A 22,112-nucleotide genomic window follows, 5' to 3' on the forward strand; every position below is an offset into this window, starting at 1 on the left:
TGGGACTGATTCTTTAAGGCAAGAAGAGACTACAGTTTGATGAGACAGCACCTATCTCTGAAACTATATTCCATCTGTGATCAATATAATTCAAAACCAGATAATAAAGTTAATATAATTAAAACTGGGACATGGTCAAATGATCACCTGCAATTAAGTTAGCTATGTTTAATAAGTTGCTACCACTCACTTTCCCTTAGGTGGTGTCAGCTACTGCTCTCCTATTTTAAAATGTATTTGCTGACCACTACTTGCTGGTACTTGGTTACTTCTTGCAAATCAAAATATAGCAATTTCAAGAAAGTGTGAAAGTTTTGCAGATCTTACTGCTCTGGAAAATCTTCCTTCATTAGCAATTTTCCTTTGTAGGGTCCTGCACATGTTTACAATGAAAAAAAATTAATGGGTCACTAGTTGTGTAGGCAAGACTTAGGGACTTAGGAATCCTTACTTTTTAGAAATTAGATGTGCTAGGGCATGATATTAGCATTCCTAATGTTTTTCCAAGAGCTGTGAGGAGAACAACGTAAAGTAGATTTGCCAACAAAAATTCAAACTATTATGACACTTTTACCAGTGTAGAAGGATGAGCAGCTAAAATCCAAGATTATCTAGATGTTGTTGTGGAAGCTAGACATCCTAAACAGTAGATGAATGCTAGAGTCCCTATAATGATTTTCCTCTGATTTTTGGAGGATTTCCAAGATCTAGGCAAGATTTTTTTCCCCCAAAGTAGGCATAGTTTTTAATCCTGCAAAGATTTGCAGTCATTGGACAGATTGCCCAACCGCTCTTCTATTGAAACCAGCAGGATGTTTTACTCCAGAGTGTGCAAATTGCAATGTTTGAAAACAGTTGGAGGGGTCAGAAGAAGAAAAGCTAGTTTGTGTGACTTAATGTTTTTTATCCACTATATCCTGTAAAATTATTATTATTGGTATTATTAAAGTTGTGAAATGATTGCTTTTTTTAAAGAATAAAAGTAAGAGCTGGATATTGCTTTGCTTTTTTACAACAAAAAATTACATAGTAACTGAATTTAGCATTTGAACTCTGGCAATAATATTTAGAGATTCTGACATAAACCTCTAGTCGTTTAGAATGGTGTGTCAAGCAAAGACCATAGTTATAAGTTAAATACAATGTTAGGAGGTTGGGGATTTTTTTCCGAATTTATTTGTGTTTGGAGAAGGGGTGTAATTTTTATATTTAAATTCATTAGGTTGTGCTAGTGCAAACTTTACATGTCCTAAAAGGAGGCTCTGAATGCCGTGTCATTACAGTCTCCCAGTTATATGTTTCCAGTTCATGTGGCATAATTCACTGGATCCCATAAAAGAGATACTGTAGGATCCTGCCACACACAATAGTACAGAAACTAGTCTCATTCCAAGATCCAAGAGGTATGGATATACTTATATCCATATTACTTTGGGCAGGCGCATGGGCATGTCTGTCTTGGAGAGTGTTAGAGTAATTCAAAGTAAAGGCAAATACTGAGTTTAAGAAGAAAGTAGTGTGGTCAACCTTAATACCTTTGTATGGCTGTGTAAATGGCCGAAGGGGCCATGAGCGTGGCTGCAAGTGTAATATGATGGTTAGTATATCGTTTTGGAAGGATTGAAGTCCAGTCCCTGGTGTACTGAATATTTTGGTGTACTGTAATATTGTGAATATTACAATATTCACAATTTGTATTGTGAATATTGTAATGGACAGTGGTTTGAACTTAGGACTCCGCATGCTTTGGTCAGTGTCCAGGTAAGGAAGCAGTAGGGTCATTTTCATTTTTACGTTGCTTTGTTCTTGGCAGAAAAACCAATCAGGGGAATGAGATTTATCAAAAAGTTAAATCTAGGTTTAACCTGGATTTTCTTCATGGTTGAAGAGGAAATTACTAAAATACATTCCTGAATTACCTAGTTGTGACCAAATTTCCTTAGATAGCAGAAAGAGAAGAAACTTCTACTACATCTCAGGGTAGTTTTGTAGATAAATGGAAATTTCATCACTGTGACCACTGTCAGTCTGTGAGGAAAACGGAAGAAATTTTTTATTATGAGGATGGTGAGACACTGGAAAAGGTTGTGGATGAGAAGTTGTGGATGACCCATCCCTGGAAGTGTTCAAGACCAGCTTGGATGGGGCTTTGAGCAACCTGGTCTAGTGGAAGTTGCCGTGCACTTAACAAGGGATTGAACTACTTACTCTTTAAGAGTCCTTTCCAACCCAAACCATTCTATGATTCTGTGAAATTTGTTTATTCATTTAAAAGAACATAAGTGCATCTCTGCTAGAGAGTGATCAGGACTCCCAGAGGTATTTATTCTGCTATTCTCAGAAAGGGTGGAGTTAAGCTACAAACCTTTCATGCCATTTTAGATCTCGTCACAATTTACAGAGTTTTCACTCTAGGTACCTAATGTTATGTACAGTTTACCTAGAATAAGGTGATAATTCCACTTAGGTGAAAAGTGACTGTGGTAAGTTCCATATGAGTTTTGAGAACAGTGTCATTGTAAAACCCAAGTAACTTCTGAGGACTTACTTAAACTTATATTTTGTATCTAAGTAAGTAATAAAAAGCCACAAAGAGGTTCCAGAACTGAAGCCTGTCTTTCAGTGAATCTTCAAACTTCCCACTTTAGAGTTATTTCTAAATAAACTAGCTGAATTAAAGGACTTACAGGAGGAAAAAAATGTCTTTTAATTGCTAAACTAGTTACCTATACAAACCTAATTAAAAATCTTGAACAGATCTTAACTTGGACCTAAATTGCACTTCACTGGGACTTAAGTGGGCTACAGTGCTGGTTGAAGACCTCCACCTGAAAGTTAATATCATCATATGGAGCAGATTGTTATCGTTTTTGCAGCTTCATAAAACTCCTTGGAAACCCGAAGGGACTGGGTTCGGTCATATATAAGTATGTTGACTTTTGCTAATTAAATTCCTAATCAATAATTCTTCATCACTGAATCCTGAGTCTAAGGCAGTTTTCTTAAAGCTTCCTTCAGTCAAATTTATGTAAAACTAAGCAAATTTCTAGTAGATGTAGAATATATTAAAACAAAGAAGAATATAGGTTTTTCTTTGATGTTCATTTAAGAAATAATATCTCTTGATAACAGTTTGACCATACTCAAGGAATTTGATGTCTGTATCTTTGTTTCCTAAGAATTATGATGTCATTTAGGATCAAAGAAAAATAGAAATCTGATTCTTTTTTGAAGTTGCTGTTGTACAATATCAATTCTGGCTTTTAATGATATTCAAGTACATAGTGAGATCTACTACTCTAATAATCCACATATAATATCCTTCCTAAGAACTACGTGACAAAAGGCATTTGTAATTATATTTACTTCTGAAAGATTATGGTTTATAGTTAAACCAAGAGAGGCATCCTGTCATTTTCAGAACCCGTTAAATGTGACAGAATCTATTTTTCTGCCAACTTGTGAAGACCAGGCAGAGAGCAAATTTGCTGTGGTCAGCTAAGTGTAACCACTGAGCAGGAAAGTGAATTTAATAATGCATTATTGTTCTTCACTGAAGGTGAACTGTTACAGTGCCTTTGTTATAGCAGACTTTGCCTCTGCTTAGGTTTCCAGATGCCGTGCAGATTACCTGATTAAAATCTCTAATGCATGATAAAATGTTCCATGTATGCTTTTATATTAACATAAATGCATCAGTTTTTGAGGACTATGACACTAAAGCTAATTGGAAATATTTACTACTCCATTATATGATGCATATTACAAATAAGGATTTATTATGTGTAGAACAAATGATAAGCAACTGAGAATTCACAAGGCTTATAACTGTGCTATGGTTTGGGGGGGTTAAAATAAGGGGAAAAATTCTCAAGAGGTTTATGATAGCACCTCAGACTCCTGAGCTCATGTTGGATGTTGGTCTTGTGCTTTCATTTTTATTTCACACAGTAATTCAGCCAAAAAAGAAAATATTCCTGCTGGCCAAATGATGTTCTTGGCTGTATCCTGTCATCATTTCAGCCCTTTCAGCTCTGTATGTTTTCTGGCTTCCTCCTGCTTTTCTTTAAATTTTGTCCTTCTTTGTTTATCTTATCAACTTCCAATTAAAATTTAAAACATGATAATTTGTTTGTCAGCAAGAAACTGAATTTTTGTCTTTTCCTGAGTGAGTAGAAGTAAAATCAGCATAGGTTCATATTATTTAAAAATCTGTAATTTTGTAATAATTCAATGTTACAAAAAATTTATTGAGGAAAGAAACCCATATTATATGTACAGACCTGAGGTTCAGCTCTCCAGTCTGTCAGTCCTCTGTCAGTGTTTTTGCGACCTGTTCAACTCACATCTGTAGCATCCAATTCTGTACTAGTGAGAAATTTCCTTAATAATTTTCTGAAAATTTGTGAGTAAACCATAGTTTTATATGAACAGTTAGTATAACAGGCATCATGTTCAGCAGAAGCTGTGTATTGGAAAATAGGTGTATAGGAACTATACACCTATAAGGACCATATAAGAGTTATGCCCAGAGCCCACACCAGTTGTGCATTTAACTCAAGTGAAGATGTAATGATTTTTGTCAGCAAAAGAAAACCACCTCTTTTTTTTTTTTCCTTAAGAAGATCCATTGAACACTGTTCTGTATTACTTTCCTTTTTATTGCTTTGAAGGACCTACATATATATATATTAATGTATCTACATTTATAGTTATGTTTTGTGTTCAGGAGAGTTAATGTGAATTCCTTCCTTGACTTTGGGGATAAGATCACTGTTTCTTGCTTTTTGAAGTATATCTAGATATTGAAAAATTAAGTTGAAAATCAGAACTGATAAGCCATGTCCCTCATGACGAGAGATCTTGTCTTTTGCAGGGGGACAGGGAGAGCTGGATCAGAGATTTCAAATAATTGTTTAAACAACAGTCGTAAACGGAAAACTTTATTGGAAAGAAGGAGAGGGAGGTTTTTCTTTCACCTTTGTCGTATGTGTGAATAAAACAATGGGCCAAACAGAGCAGAGGGGCGGGAGACTGAAGGGAGGGGGGTTAATAAAAGGAGCGATTGGATTAGAATTGGACTTTGGCAGGGAATGGTGGATGAGAAGCTGATAGCTTTTGACTTGTTATTAAATCAGAAAAAGGAAATAGATAATTTCATAGTGGAATCAGCTTTTCTTTCTATGCAGTCGTTTATCCATTTTTTTTAAGAAAAGTATTTATGAAATGGATTTCATTCCTCATAAAGAACTGCACGACTTTAAAGGACTTACAGGAGAAAAGAATTGTCTGATAATTGTTAAACTGGGAGGTCTAATTACCTCCACAGTTAATTAAAACTCTTTAACTGCCCTCTTGGTGTGACAATGATACTTTCTCCTTTCGAAATGAAAGTGTAAAGGTTAAACAAAGCAGCAATCTAGCAAACAGCCTACTAGAATTTGTAATCTGACCCTCAGATCTACTGTTTACTTTGCAGAAATTACAGTCCTGGAGTGTAAAACAGGTGCAGAACACTTGATACTGTTGCCCACTGTTATACAAATGACTTGCTTTTTAATAGGCACCCAGAATTTCCTGCATTTCCTAAAAAACTCCAGACACCCTAGATTAACAAAGTGGAAAAACTCAGTCTGTTTCTTGACCATGACCTTGGCAGTGAGACAAAAGGAGATTGGCAATATAATGTATTTGTTGTATACAGGAGAAAAGACTCACCACTGGAGCCCTGCAGATAGAGCTAAACTGCCTTAAACAGTTGTTAAAGTTATCACTAGTAGTAGTGACATTTCAGCACCTGGTAACGTAGGACAAGTTGATACTTACTTTCCCAAAGATGCATTATACTTTAACTACATTATATGCATTATATGCATATATTTTAACTTCTTTCCTTTTTCCCTCCCTTTTTATTTTTTCTGCCCCACCTTTTTTTTTTCTTTTTAAAGAACAGGAATTATTTATTTAAAGTCATTTTGCAAAAATTATGAGACAATTCTTTTCCCATATTTTTTTCTATGGAGCATATTTCTAACTAGTTCAACACTCAGGAAATGAGTACCTGTCAGACATCTCTGAGCACAGAAAAGATCTGAGTGCACTGCAGGAGCTTGCAGTATGTGTCTTATGATAGAAGAGTATATATTATTGATCGTCTTAGTAGGAGATACCTATGGAAATCAGCACATATGAATTCTAAATAATCACATCTTGGGTCAGGTTGAGAACATATATATGAATTTAGAAATTCAGCTGGCCAATGTAGTTTTGCTTTTTTTTTCTCTAAAACAGGAGTCAGAATTCCTGCAACCAATGATTTAAATCAAGAGCTAAGATTTAGTTGCTGTTCAAATGGAGAAATTTAAAAAAAAACCACAAAAAACTGGTATAGCAAAGGCTTGTTTAAAGAGGTTTATCTTAGATTATAGTTCTGGGTAAAGCCAGCCTCCCACATATCTCTTCTAGCCAAAGAATTTTTAGGAAAATAATTAGTTCTAAACTGTAAGTTTAGCCTACCCTATCCAAATACTGAATATTGTGCAGTTTTCTCCCCTGTGTCCGGAGTGTCTGCCTTCTGGTTTTCCTGACATGAGGATCTGCATCTGGCACCTTTTTATCTGTGGTTAGGGAAAAAAGGGATTTAAAACTTTGTTCAACAAAGATCTACTCAAATACAGACTTTTCTGAGTGAAAAATTATGTTTTCATCTGCATGCAATTTTTGCAGTTCAAACAAAATAGCTACATATGTTCAGTTTTCAGCAGTCTGATTTGTGGGAGAGTGAAAGCGTGTCCATTTTCCATTTTATGAACTCATAAAAATACAACTTCAATGACTTTTTAGCTGCATTTTCAAGGCACGTTTCACTTTTGTTACATAGCAAAGCCTCAATGTAACAGGCCATAAATTCTGCAAAATAAAAGAGATCTAGGGAGTGAGCCTAAGCACTGAATCCTTGATTGTCCAGACTGCTTAATTGTTAGCTTTTAGCCTGGCTGTGTTTTGACTGCTGCAATTAGCTCCCTCCACAACACATCTGCTCTAGAAAGTACTAGCACTAAATAATGTGGACACAAGAAAATCTTACTTCGCTAAATGGTCAGATATCAAATCACAGCCACTTTATTCAGCACTATGACATCCAAACACAAGGGAATAATATTTGTTTCAGGAAAGGATATTGAGCCATGACTTTATTAACAGGAGATTTTATTTACAGCAAAATAGTATCTATGATCCTGTCACCTTTAGGTTGCAGTCCTGACTTTTCTTGCTCTTATTTAATATCGAAAATGTTTAAGACCCACATTGCAAATCTGCAGACTGCTTTTCTTTATACAACTTACAATTTCAAGTAATTTGATTTATTTCAAATTGAAGTTTTCCAGCCATGTACTGTTGTACATTTACCAGCCTTTCAGTGGATTTCTTGCAAAACGTGGTTGGGATTTCTTGCAAAATGTTTGATTGAGGTTTGTCCGTTCATTTCCACATAAGAGTCCTGCCTCATTATACTTGAATGTTAGCACTACTAGCCAGTTGTTACTCATTAGAAAACAGTTGCTGAAGCCAGTCAATAGCTTTGCTACCCAAACTTATGCTAATAATAGAATAATAGAATCACAGAATGGCTTGAGTTGGAAGAGACCTTAAAGATTGTCTAGATCCAACCCCTCTGCCGTGGTCAGGGACACCTTCCATTAGACCAGGTTACTCTGCCCTGTCTGGCCTGGCCTTCAAGTTAAAAAGTGGAATTTGTGTTTTTACGCTTTATCTTTGGTAAGTCCTTAGCCTGTTGTTATCCCCAGGTTGCACTTGATGCATTTGTGCAAAATGTCAGTCAGAATTTCAGTGTCATCTATCGTCTGGGAGGGGTAGTATGAAATGTAAAGGAAGATTTGCAGAGAAACAGAGTAATTCAGTTCCTTTGTTGCCTATTTCTAAACAGAAATCGATTCTGAACTTAAGTTCTGATCTTTTCATCAGAAATGTGGCACAGAAACCTTTCCTGTTGTTCCTTGAGACACACTGTTTTACTGTTGTAACTTTTGAGGTGAAAGACTCAAATTAACATAATAATTACTTACTTTAAAAAAACAGTGGAGATAATTCTTTTGTTTTAAGTCAGTATTAGTTTTGAGCAATAATTGGGTTTGGACTTTCTTGCAAAGATTAATAAATTATGTTCTACTTTAATGGACATAAAAATAAAAGAAATATTTTCTAACTGACAAAATCTGTACATCTTAACACTATTGGAAAAGTATAATCTACCGTAAGTTATAGTTGAATAACCAAGACTGAGGTGGTTGTTTTTTCCGCTTTCACTACTATTCCATTTTTCCCTTTCTTCATCAGTTTCCAACAGCCATCCATGAATCTACATAAACAATCCAAACGGGAATTGGTTCAAGTCTATATTAGACCATCATTCCAAGAGTTTGTATGATAAACTCTAGTAGCACTGTCCTTGCTTCTAGGAGCTATGTGTCCGTGCTTCTGAGCACTCATTAAAATGATGTAGCACAGGAAATAAGTAGATACAACTTGATCCCATGTATTTAATGTTTACAAATAGGTATGATTAAGAATGAAATTCATGGATGAAACACAAAACTACGATGAACAGTATTTAATTGCAGATACCTACAGAAAGAAAAGCACTTTTTGGTTTTGTCCCATGTATTTCCAGAGTGATAATGACATCACAGAATTCTACTACAACTTTTTGGGTGTTTTGGGTCTTTTGTTCCTCTTTTCTGTTTTGCATTATTTAACATTAAGTTTTTATAATTAAAATCTTAACAAATGAAGATGAGAGTGTGTTCATTTATAACCAATTTTATTTAATTTACTTGATTCAATTTAAAAGGTAAAGCTGGGTGGCTAATGAAATTTTCAGTTTAATTTGTGCACTAAATAGTAACAAGTAGGAAACAATCACGTAAAATTTTAATTAGAATTTACAGAGGGAATGAGAATTTAGTCAAATTAACATTGGGTTAACCTAAAATTATTTTGATTATTTTTTAATCTTAAAAGCTTGCATTTTTCAGTTATGTTACTGCTTTAAAAGTGGTAACTATCATAATTAATTTAAATGAAAATTGATTGTACAAAAAACCCCCAAACTTTTCAAGAGCTATCTTCAAAACAGCAAAACAAAATCAAATCACTGCTTATGCTTTTGTTTTCTCCAATTTATTTACTCAGCTAAACACAACTGAATTAAAAAAAAATAGCCTCTGTTTCTTGCATTATCCCTCAGTGCAGAAGCAAAAAAATTTTCATGAGTTCAAAGTTGCATACTTTTTCAATAGCAGTTTTTTTATTCATTGACATTTCAGCATGATTATCTTTCATAAGTTATACGCTGTTTTTCCCCACAGCTACAATCCCAGATTAGTTTGTAGCATCAAATGTTGACTCTGCAGGAGCGTTAAGTGTTAGCACTAGTTCCTTCATTATGCATTGAACTGAGAATTAGAATTTAATTCTTGAGTGGGAGGAGAAAAGTGGAAGAAGTATTTACCATCTTGGAATCAGAAAGTTATGATTTTTTTTTGTTTGTTCTCTGCTTTTCCCAGTGAACTGAATTCCAGTTACATTTACTGAGTACTTAAATGAAGGAGAAAAATGAACAAAAGCTTTTAAAGCAGATGATGCCAGTCATGTTTTTCTTTTGATTTGGTTTGCATTTTATGCCGTTTGTTCTTTCAGTTAGTGTATGTTTAGCCAACCATCAGCCCCATCCTGAAAGTCAACAATAATAAAAATGTAAATCATCATCAAAAGCATGCCTTGCAGTGAGAGAACATTTCAAAGATTGTTTATCAGTTGTTCATTTTCTCCTGTCAGATGTTGAAATCTTTTACTTCCCATCATATTGCACAGAAATGCAGCTTTACTGATAGTGTCTACTTGTAGCTTAGCTGTGAAAAAGTCAAAATTTCATTTTGTAAAAGCAGTTATCACACAGAGTACTGCAGACCTAGGTTATTGGTCCTTATTTAGCAAGCTCATAGATAAGATGTCTAATTTCCTGGCCAACCTTTTTGTATGTGCGTGTGTGTGTATGTGTGTGTAAGAGTGTGTATATGTGTGTGTGGGCCCATTAAAATATATAAGATTAAAAAAAAATACCCTATACAGCTTTTCCACTTGCAGTATACAGATACAGAAATAATGTAAACATCAGCCATGAAGTCACTTTGAAAAAATAAGATTTTAATTATTAAATTAACTGTTAATATTATATTACAGTATTTTTAAGAGCTACATAAAAATTTAATTAGAAATACGAGATGTGGGGACTACCTGACTTAACATTGGGCACAATTCTATACATGCTCAATCAAGTTCTTCAGCTGTTGATTTAAGTTTTAAAAATTTCCATATCTAAATTAGAATTGTTCTGAAAAAAAATGAAGGGAAAATGGATATGTTAACCCTTTTAATACAGAATTCTGTAGTAGAAAATGTGCAATAGAATAGAGGTTTGTCTACTATCTTTCCATAGATGACTTCTCTGATACATTAAAATAATACTTCTATTTTCAGCTAAAGGACCTTATAGTAAATTTTTTTCTTAATCTCAAAAATACTAAAATACAAAAAGTAATGAATAGTAAAAAATAACATATTTTGATATAATCTTAGTGAGGTACAATGAATGAGTGGTTAAAAGCCATGTTTAGTCTATCTGAGAGAAAAATCTGAAGTCACAGTTATTTTAAGAACTCTTTCTGTACCTGTTTTTTACATAACACATGAACAGTTTCTTAGTTGTCTTTATTTGGGTATATTTTTTTAATTATTTTTCACTTTGATTATAGCTCATAGTTTTGAAAGAAATGCAGCCACCATAATGAAGTTGTTAGAAATGGAGGAGAACGATTAATGGAACTATAGAATGGAAGTGCTAGGTTTGATCCCAGCATTGTTTCTCTGAACGCAGAATTATGAAAACAGAATTTCAAATTAAAATTACAGATCTATTTAATAACATCTACTTTCATTTTGTACTTTTCTGTTCACAATAGTGTATCATGGAAGAGCAGGTATATTCTCTCCTGCACATCAGATACATTCTGTAATTTCAGCTGCAGTTGAAGCAAACACAAGTGCAAAAATAATTTTGTGGATGGTTTTCTCTGCACTTCTTAAAATTTTTCTCTAAATCTATATTCCCTTCTTAGCAGAGCAAAATGAAACCTTGATGACTGTTAATACTAAACTCATTTAATAATATAAATAAGGATCTAAAAATATAATAATGATTACAGACATTAAACGGTAGTTAGAAAAATATAGGTAGCTACTACATTGCCAGGACAGATGAAAATAAATGCATTCATACCTGATTTCCAAGCCCTTTCTCCCTGAACCTACAATGTAGCATTTTCTTTTTATGCTTCAATGAGTTGCTTTTCATAATTAAACAACTATCTGTAGAGCAGTTCTTTATGTGTTTATTAAAGATTCTCTAACTCATTTCCTGTTGACACAAAACTGTTTGAGTGGCAAAGTAACTGTTACAAATAGCTGACATCCAAGGAAACGAAGGGGACTGTTTAAGTGAGTTAAGTTTGCTCATGTACTTCCATTAGGAATTTTTAAACTGTAATCTTTACTTGAATTTAATTACTGTTGTGCAATGCTTTAATTCCTTTAAAAATAACATTAATTTTAGTGCATTTTAAAAGTCTGTAAGCATTATCTATGCTTACATAGATAACATGAACATCTGTCTAAAATGGCTTGATTCCAAAGATACTACAAAAGTTAAAGTTCAGTTGGTGATTTTGTCCATTGTTTAGCTAGCACCAATTTTGTAAGGTCTGAACTTAACCATTGCTGTAATTCAGCTTCTCCCTCTCCCTTCTCATTTTCTTTTTAGGAAAGAGAGTGGAAAAAAATCCACTCACCTAACAATATTGTTTAAGTCCCTGAAAAAGTAGATAAAAACCCTCTACACAAAATCTAAAATGAAAGCTAAAAATTGTATGAATTCCATATATACCCTTTCAAACATTATTTCAAACTTTATCATTTCCAACTCTTAATAACATTTTAATTATTAACTAATCCCAACTTCAGCTTTTGTGGATGCATTTTAAAAGAAGTAGCCGTTATCTCACGATGTAAATTAAATAGTTGTTGTCAGGTCTATTCAATAGCATATTATTTTATTTACCCCACAGCTGATAACAGTCATACAATTCACTCCAGACTGGTCTTCCCATAAGTTAGAGCTATAATGTCTCCAAAAGGGATAAAGAAAGTCATATCCTCTACTTCTCAGCTTATTTTCATCATTACATATATTCTTATACTATAATAAATCACATGAAATACTTTTTGCAGCTACAGGGCTCAAGGAGTATCTTCTGTGCTTGATATTTATTTGCACTCCAAAAATATATCTGAATCTTGCTGAATGAGGATCTGTGTGGTACACTAATACAACAGTGTTTAGGCATGTTTAGAGTTTAGAAATGTAATTATATGACACAAATCTAATCATACTATATGCATTGTCTCAAAACATGCATAGGTTTTATATGAAATGCAGCATCCAGAATATGTTGCTCAGTAAGCTGTGAAAGGGAGGTGAACATCCTGAAAGTCTGAGCTCACCATATGACATGGGAGAGGAAAAAATACTCATCTTCTTATGCAATTAAAGAGCACTTTGAAGGACCACCCCTGACTACTACAGCCAGTTTGTAGCCCATACCTAACCAGATGGTGGGCTATGTTGCTGGAGAAAAATTCTCTAGTGAATAGTGGGACTGATTCTGTTCTCATTGATTCCCTTAATGCAGAACAGAGGAGCAGAAAGCCAGAGTAGCCCTGGGTTTTCTTTCATTTCTATCCAATTTCCTCCTGGGTGTTGGTTTTTGGTTTTGTTTTATTTTGGGGTTTTGTGCTAGGGAAAAGAGATAAAAAGGAAAGAACTCTGAAGTAAATAGATACTGAGAACTAGGATTAAATTTAGAGGAAGATGCTCAGTACCTTATTGGGTCCTCCCACATAACAGCTCTGCATCACCAGTCATGATGACAAGTTTGGAGATCTTGGAAAAACAGATCTTGGAAAGGAGCCATATTTTTGGCAAAATATCTATGCATGCGATTAATTGATTTCTAGGCCTGCTGTGTGCTTCCATCATTCTGTTGTGATCACAAAAATAGACCTCTGCACACAGGGTAACTTTGTGTAATGTGAAGGAACTTCACAGGCCTGTTCTTTTTCTTCAGTGAAGGATAACATGGTTTATTGTCAAATGGATTAGACCATAGACAGAGAACAGTGGAATGGCTGGTGACACAGAATAGTGAAAGGACAGGAGTTTGTGGACAGAAATTGAAATACAGGAAGTTACAGTGGAACATAGGAAAATACTTTTTTTACTATGAGAGTGGTGAAGAGAGGCAGCGGAGACTCTCCAAGCTATTCTAAACCTAACTGGACACAGTCTTCAGTTGGGCTGGGCTGGGCTAGGTGGTCTTCAGAGGTTTCTTCCAACCTCAGCTGCCCTGTGATCCTGTCAATCAGTAAGGAAATGTTATGAAAGAAAACACGACAAAGATTTTTTCTGCTGTTTTTCAACTGTAACATGACCTTAAGAGAAGCAGTGAATAAATGAGATGCTTGCTTCATTTTTGTTGTGTTGCTTGTCATGTTCTTGTAAGAGAAGAAAAACACAACCATTTATCTGTGAATACAAAGCACATTTAATCTAATATTTTCATATTCCCAAACGCTCTGTCCATGTTTCTCATATTTGGGGCCCCATGTGCCATGGTTTGCTCTCTGGTCAAGTATAGGAATCATGGAATTCATTTTGCATTGCACTGATAATGTAGACCACTTGTATTCTCAAATGTCTTCTGTAGAAGACTTTTTTATTACTATTATAATTATTATTTATTATTTTTATAATAAAACCCCCTGAAAGAAAACCCCACCTAGAAAATTAATTGATTATATAGCTGTCCTGGTAACTTTGCATACCCTAGTTGGCAGTAAATGTTTTATTTCTTTGTCTTTTAAGTTTGAATAATAGAATATCTATTTTTTTCACAGAACTGATTTTACTCAAACTGCAGAGACTTTAAAAAGTTTGGAAATCTCAGAAAGATCTCAAATGGAAGGATTGTCTTTAGTAGTGCCTCATAAACTTGAATGTTTTTAAGTGTAAGTCAATCTCTTCCTAAAGTAACGTGGGTCTTAAACATTCAGGTCTATTAAAACTTTATCAAAACTAATTGGAGGCTGAAATATTATAATTACTGTTAATTTGAATAAGTGTATTCAGTTTAGCTATGCACATGTAAGTCAGAAATCGTAACTGCATTGCAATCAATATAAATATCAAAATCTCTTGCAATGTTTATCTTCTTATAAATTGACAAACATTTCAGAGTTTGTAATGAAACATTTTTTACACAATTTTTGACAGTTATGTAATTGTGGACCACTAAGCATAGCTGCAGATGTGGGGAAGTGTTTTTTTTCTGACAACTCAGGCCTTGGGTGACTCTCATGGATCATCTTTCTTATGATGACTTATTTACCAAATGAACAGAGGAGTTATATGCCATGTAAATAATACAGAAATAACAGGTTTGGAAAATATGAACTCCTATTTTAGTTACATTAAAACTATTTTTTTCTTTTGTTTGCTTGTAATTTTTTTTTTACTGTGGTATTTTCAGACTTGAGGTGTTTTTCCAGCCCTCAGCATCTGAACAGACCATATCAGAAATGATCTTTGAAAAGCACAACAGCAGCATTTCTTTACTCCAGTATGTAATCCACTTCCAGCTTTTAATTGAAAAAGGTTGGATTATTGCTTTTAATTTAAAGCTTTCATCAGCTTTTAAAATTGATAGTACCTATATTCACAAGGGATTAAGAAAGAAAATAAGTATACATTTTCACAGCCTTTAAATCACATAATTTACCACTGAAATTAATGTGTATCATCTTGAATTATTATTTGATCTTATACATAAGTGCTTTGCTATTTAAAAAGAGTCTTAATAACAAATTTACCAAAGACAGTTCAAAGCCCTTTTATCAATTTTTTTTCATTAGTATCTCCCATTTTCATTTCATTACTTTTGTTCCTTACCACCTTCTTCATCCAGAAAAATAAGTAACAGCCAGTGTCGCTTTTGAAATGGAAAAATGGTTTCAAATCACTGGCAAAGCTTAATGACTTCTGACTGCTGAGATATGTTAATTTAAGCCAGACCAAATGTTCCTCAGCTGCAAATATTTGGTGTTGTTCACTGGGAACTGGCAAGATTTATGAGGGCCCAGTGGCAAAGGCTCTCTGCTCACATGCCTCACATTACAATTGTTTCACATGTTAGATGATAAAAGGCTGTTTGAAAAAAAAGAAAAAAGGGGGAGGAAGGAAAAGAATCAACTTTTCACAGAAAATGTGTATAGGCCCAAAGAGGATGAGGACCTGGAAAGACAGCTATGCTTTTTTCTGTCAATGAATCTTCTCAAAGAACCATTTAACTGCTGAATTAATGTGGTATTCTCATGCCAATCTGCATTCTTTTCACCCTCGCAAAACATCAAAATCCATGTGACTGGATGGTTCAAAGCACTGGTAATGGAGCATAGAGGACTTTTTTTTTTTTTAACTTCTAGGTGGCCAGTCCAAACCTACTGCAAACTGATAGTTGCCAAAAGTCTTTAACCTTTGGCCCTTGGTTGTTTTTGAGAAATTAAGTTAGTGAGCTCAGTTTAGTAATGTGTAGACGGGTATCTACATCATGAATAGCACAGTAACTTATTCTGATAGACATTCTTGATAGGGGAATCTTACCCAGATAAGGCAGACACTGAACTGTTCTCTGGGAGAAGGCACCTGTTTGAATAGCACATCAATAGGAAAAATCTGTGAAAGCATTCCCTGACATTAGTTTGCAAGACTGTAAATTGCGAAGCATTCAATCTGTTATAATTCTAAAATAACAGCAAAGAAAAACAGTAGAGGGAATGGACCACAAGTGATGTTCATAAATTTAGTTTTTTTCATATATGTTAAATGAAACTTTTACCTGCTTCATTATTTAAAAAATTAATTCCTCATGGCTTTACATTTAATTTTTAATTTGTAAGTGATTGTGAAATTTGAGGGTCTTACAGTATTCCTAAAGGTTCTAATAGGATTAGATTTATTTTTTTTTTCTGAGAGCAGACGCCAAAAATTATCACTGGAAAATCCTGGTGTGCAGAGAAATGAATGAATACTTTCTCTGCTGGACTGGATTAAATAACATGACACCTATAGCCCCTCTCCTACCTTTAAAATCTTTGGAGCAAATGTAACTTTGCTTTCCAAGTCTGTCTGAGGTTGTTATTGTCAAAAGCCTAATTGCTGCTTTCATGCACACAGGTAAACTCAGTATTAGAGCTGCTGGTTTACCACTGCTGCTAATGCTTCACTACTGTTTTTTGTAACCTATTTCTTCTTATACCTGATAGAACAAGTAAGTTCTTCCAAAATTCAGAGGAAGGGAGGGTAAAGCGTCTTTACTAATGCTGGATGAAATCACCTCCAAAACCAGACAAAAATCTTACAGGATATTTCCATGGAAGTCTTGAGGGCATCCTGAGCTGAGTGAGCATCAGCGTGAATTCATTCAAACTTTATGGTATGGATGTTTGCAATCAGAATAGATTAACCCTGATTATACAAATCAGCCACGGTGAAGGTCTACTAAGCACAGAAATGACTGCTCTAATGATTATAAGGTGATAACTCCTGAGCAGCATTCAGGGTTTTCACTGAAGGTAGTGGAAGCTATGAGGGCTAAGTGCATTCCTAGCCTTTCAAACAGGAAAGAGAAATGCCTCTGCAGGGATAAAAATGCCCCCTTGAGTGTTAAGAAAGGATTTTCACTTTTTCAAAAGTACATAATGATTCTCACAGACAAGAGAAACATCTTGAAATAAATAAACTGAATGTTGGAGGTTTGGGGTTTTTTAAATGTTTATTAACTAAAATATAAAAATTATTATGCTCATATTTGCATTTAGGCTGAAACTATTGTTCCTTAGGGAAAAAAATGCACCATGTATTTGCGTTAAATACTCTAATTATGCTCTTCACTGTGATAAAAGGAAAAAAAAGCTGACAGCCAACAAAAGAAAAAAAAATCCAAATTCTTTTCTTGCTTTAAATATGACAGAGATTGTAAAAAGCAATATTTTTACCCTTGAAATGTTTAGAAGTATTGACATTCTGTCCACTCAATTGTCAGCCTGTCTTTAGAGATAGAGCTTCGAGGTTCTTAGCATTTAGTAAACTGACACTGATCTCTACTCTTCTTTAAACTTGTATGCAATTCCTGTCTTAAAAAAAAAAAAAACACCTCCATGATACCACGAAAGGTTACTCTTGCTGTAGACACTTCAAAAATTCTGTGCTATCCTTATGGCTGTTTTTCTGGTCTTCCAAATTTGTATTAATATATAAACCTTATTAGTTTTAATTTAAATTTCAACAAAGCTTGAAAAGGGATTTGGGAATATTATGGACTGCTGTTCCTGGGGGTACATACAGAAGTTTTAGCTTGTGCTACTGTAAAGAAGCTCCTTGGAGCCTCAGACCCAGTGAGGAAGGGGAAGTGGCAGAACCTATGTGGAGGTAGAGCAAAGAGCTGGTGGAGTTAGAGGCATACCTGGGAGGCAAGATCTGTCTTCACAGCTGCTTTTGTTAATCCAGTGAGAGTTTGTGTATGTTACCTGGTCAGCACAAAATCAGCTTCGTGAATCTGAGGGTCCAGCTTTGTGTGCTTAACACTAAAGTATGTGTCAAAGCCTGCCTTTCTTACCTGAGCAAAACTCTGGTGGAATTTAAATAAATGTTCGACATGAAAGCCCGAAAAAAAGGATTTGCTCCTTTATGTACCAAATAGGTATATAAACAAAATTAGCTGCATGTTCATAAAGGTTAAAGCAAGAAGAAGTTTAACACTGTAGAATAAATTGCCAAACCTTCCTAGCAGAAGCAATGACATTGCTTGATTTCTCTGTCATTATTCATATTGCACTGTTTACTTTAGAATACTAGAAAAGTCCCTTATGATTTAAATAAAGTTTGTCATGTTTTACTTCTGTTGGCATCCAAATGCTTCACTGATAACATATCTGCTAAATTTCTCTGTTTTCTTTTGCTCCTGCTTCTGTGATGAAGCATGATCTGTGGTATTTAATGTAATCGGAGTATCGTTAATTTTCTGCTAAAATGTTTCTGCATATGGCCATGCAAAATAAGTACCTACCATGCCATCAGTTGGTTAAAGAATCAAAATGAGGATGACAGTGTTTTTCTAAAGGAGATTTCTCTGAATCTTTCCACCCACAGGCTCTGTTGAAGGCAGTAAATAGTCCATTTTTGTTAATGAAGCTTCACTCATACAGCTGGGATTGTTTAATATTTTACGAGTGTTACTTTGTTTTGCTCTCAACGATCTCAGGCAGTTAAGGATTTATGAATCGTGTTTTTCTCAGCCCATCTGCGGTTTCCTATCTTCCCTGGCCTTGAGAATATGTTTAAATTTATTAAAGCGAAGCAAAGGCTCATTATTTCAAAGGAGAGCCAAAGTGACACAGTGAATTGGTTATTAATGGAAAGGCACTGCCATAGGGCGATTGAAATTTAATGATATCCTACAAGAAAAAAATGAGGGTGTCACTTTCCAAAAAGTCATGCTAAATGCCAGCCTTTTTAAGGTCCTGCCGCTAATTTTATGCCTGCGCACAGTAATGTTTTCAAAAGCGTTTAGGAAACACGGACCAGTGACTGTACTGATTATCCTTTTCACCTTCTCGCCTGTTCCAAATGGGTTTGTGCAGTGAGCGATTTAATCTCTAAATATAGGGAACGTTAAAAAAAATAACATTGCTGTTTTTCACAAGCTAAGGGCCTTTTGCAATCCTCCAGAGATGGACTTGCAAATATGCTATCTCCATATGCTCACAGTAAGCTCTCAAACTGGCTCATCACCAAAAAAAAAGGAAACCAGAAAACTTCAATCACTTTATTTCTTCTGCTTTTCTGTCATTCAAGAGATGTTTTATGTACACAGAGTACATTTAGCAAAATTTAAGTCACACGTGATTAGAGCATACCTAGGAATCTCTGAAATTTCTCAGTTTTCTCCTGATTAGTCTGTGTTTTCTTTCAGCAAACAGTTCTTGTTTCCTGAAATGCCTTCCACCTGTTTCTGGATTATTCTTAGTTTTTAATATAATGTTCATATAGACTTTGTCACTATGTTTTCTCAGTTTGAAAGACAAACTGTACAATTTCCTGGCAAAATTCAGTGTATTCTTCTGAAGTGAATGTTGAGGCTTGGGGGCTTTTTGTATGGTTGGTTGGTTTGGGCTTTTTTAAAAAATTTGAGCTGGTTATAATTCTCAGACCACAGGGACCCTATAATGTGGTCCTTAAGTGACTGTTGAAAGAGTTCCAAATGGAAGAGGGAGATGAGGAGAAAGGGGAAATACCTGTCCTAGGGCTGCAGGATCAGGCTGATAGAAACTTGCTGATGATGCTGGTGCTCAGTGGAGTATTATTGTTTAATGTTCCAGTGCTAGTGATAACTGTATGGTTCCTTCTAGTTGCATGTTTCAACATGTGATTTACTACAACTATAACCATGTTTAAGCACAATTGAGGAACACGGATTGAGGATAAATCATGGATAACACAAGGTCTGTGTAAATGTCTGGACAGAAAATAGCTTGTGATAACCATGTCAAAAAAGCAGGCTTTACATCAGACACCTCACAATGTTAGATGACTGCTCCTTTGTAAAAGCAGAAGAACTGGTGAAGGATTCTCATGCCATGACAACAAAGCTGCTATGGCTACACAAGCTATTGTTTGACCTTCTTCAGTTCTCAGCCATTGGGATGAAGAATCCCCTTTAATACTTCCCCATAGCTGTTCTCCTAAGATATCAGCTCCCGCAGAAAGCATACAAATATGCAGCAAAGTGAAAAGGGGTAGTAGCATAAAGGGATATTTGGTATCAATCATCCTCAGTTAATACAGAAGTGGTAGAAGTCTTTGGTGGAAAAGACATGCTAGGTCACCTAGTTCATCTTTCTGCTGGTGCGGGAAATGTTCCCGACATATATTTTCTAGTGCCCTGTCCAGTCTAGTTTAAATACCTGATGCAACTCATTTATATTTATATTGTAATTTTCTTACAAACATAAATATAAAACCAAACTTCAGACGTTGCCCTTGACAGGCATATTAGTAACAAATCATTTTCTAACCTTGTGTATGGTAAATTTCCAACCATCTGCTGACAGGTAAACAGAATTTTTATTTTTTTTTTTTATTCTCAGAATACTTTCAGTACTCAGTCTCATCAAATGAAATAATAATAAAAACAACAACCTTAATTATAAAACGACAGCACCATGTTGTTTCTAAATGGAGAAATGTTGCCCTTTCTGGAGGTGTGAATGTGACAAGCATCCCCTGCTCTTCCTACATGAAGGATAACCTGTGATCTTAAACATACAATCTGCTGTCTGCATGCCACAGAGGTGGAGGCAGTCTCCACTAGTAGCCATCTCCCTACCTTTTACACATTAGCAGCCCTAAAAAAAAATTAAATTATTGCCAAATTTTGATCTCTTTCTCCTACAGAGCAGGATGCTGGGGCAAGAGCTTCTGGTTTGTTCTGTCTATAGAAAAGTTGCAGTGGGAAGAGTAATTTGCAGAATGGAGCCAGGCTAGGTGACATGAGACATGGTGAGTGTCATTTCTGAGAAAGTAGCAGACACTGTTTCATACGCCTCGGTCTTGGATCTGTGTGTGGGTGCTGGCAGTGTTGCCTGTTCTGCAGGAAGCAAAAGCTCCTTCTCAGTCTATGGAAACCACTCAGTGAGAGGGTCTTGCTCTGATTAACACCAGGAGATGGAGGGGTTAGCTTCTGTGGAGTGCTCACTGTCTTCTTCTCTGGCTTAAATCACTGAAAAGGAAGGATCTATCTGGGTCCAAGAATTGCTATAGCCAATGCCATGCCTTCACAGGGACTTTCTGTTGTCTGGGGCGAGGGGGTAGAAAAGTCAGAAAATAGGGTTGGTGAGACCAGCAAACACTGTGTAAACTGAGCCCTAATAGGATTTGCATACAATTTTAAAGAACACGTGGAGAAATGGTGACTCAAGGGCCTGCAACTTCGGTCCCTCTGAGCTCCCTGTTTTAACCATAAACTTATCATCTTATAACCTTTCTAACAAAGACATAGCCACTTCAGCTACATATATTTTGATTGTTTCATGACAGTTTACTGGAGGTTTAGCAATGACAGATTTCTTCATTGTCTTTTTGCCAAAATTTGTCCTTTAAGTCATTTTTGTTGACTGCCCCTTTTAGCAGCTCACCTCACAATGAGAGAGGAGACAATTAATGGGAGGGTGATTTATCACTGCCAAAAACTGTCAAGGACTTCTGTTGTAGCTGGAGAAAAAGCAATTTCACATTATGGCATTTCATTCCGAATACATTGTATTTACAGCTCACAGTTTTATTTTCAGAGCCTATTATCAGGTGAAACAGTTGCATCTGAAATGTTGTTTGTGACATAGGTGACCTGTTAGGATTTGATAAGTATTTACGCCAGAGCACAAGGGGCTCACACATCTGCTGTTGGCAGAAGCAATGGAAAAAAATAACCTGGAAATGAGGCGTTTGATTTTTCTGGTTCCTACACTCGAGCATCTGTTGCTATAATTAAGTGGCATTCAGTAATTGCAGAGCAATGGTGAAATAAACATATGCATTCTTGCCAGCTTTTAGGATTTGGTGTCCTTACAGTAGGAGAGACAAGCAAAGTGACTTCAGCAAGAACAAAGGGCTCTGTAACAAAGTTTAGCAATTAACTTTCCTATTGCATAAAGAGGAATTTTACAAGGAAAAAGAAATAGAGGAAAGAAAAAAAAATCTAAATTGGCCAGTAGCTTTTGTACATTTAAACCGATCGCCGCAAGAGCTAAAGCAGAATGTTGAACTGGGAGCATGTTAACATTTTTTTGTTGGATGTAGTTGTATT

General features: G+C 35.3%; 1 protein-coding gene and 1 long non-coding RNA gene across 8 annotated transcripts in view; one reads left to right on the plus strand and one right to left on the minus strand.

Moving 5' to 3' along the window:
- The window catches only part of DACH1 (dachshund family transcription factor 1), a 357,269-nt gene that overhangs the window by 265,973 nt on the left and 69,184 nt on the right, over positions 1 to 22,112 (plus strand). The gene's annotated exons all lie outside the window — the stretch shown is intronic.
- LOC108504043 lies at positions 13,512 to 18,391 on the minus strand. The gene is made up of 3 exons (XR_001876977.1): positions 18,318 to 18,391; positions 15,854 to 15,895; positions 13,512 to 13,549 (listed from the first exon to the last, which is right to left on the minus strand). It is a non-coding gene; the product is annotated as an uncharacterized LOC108504043 (long non-coding RNA).

The sequence above is a fragment of the Lepidothrix coronata genome, unplaced genomic scaffold (assembly GCF_001604755.1).
Source record: "Lepidothrix coronata isolate B3197 unplaced genomic scaffold, Lepidothrix_coronata-1.0 Scaffold150, whole genome shotgun sequence".
NCBI classification, from domain to species: Eukaryota; Metazoa; Chordata; class Aves; order Passeriformes; family Pipridae; genus Lepidothrix; species Lepidothrix coronata.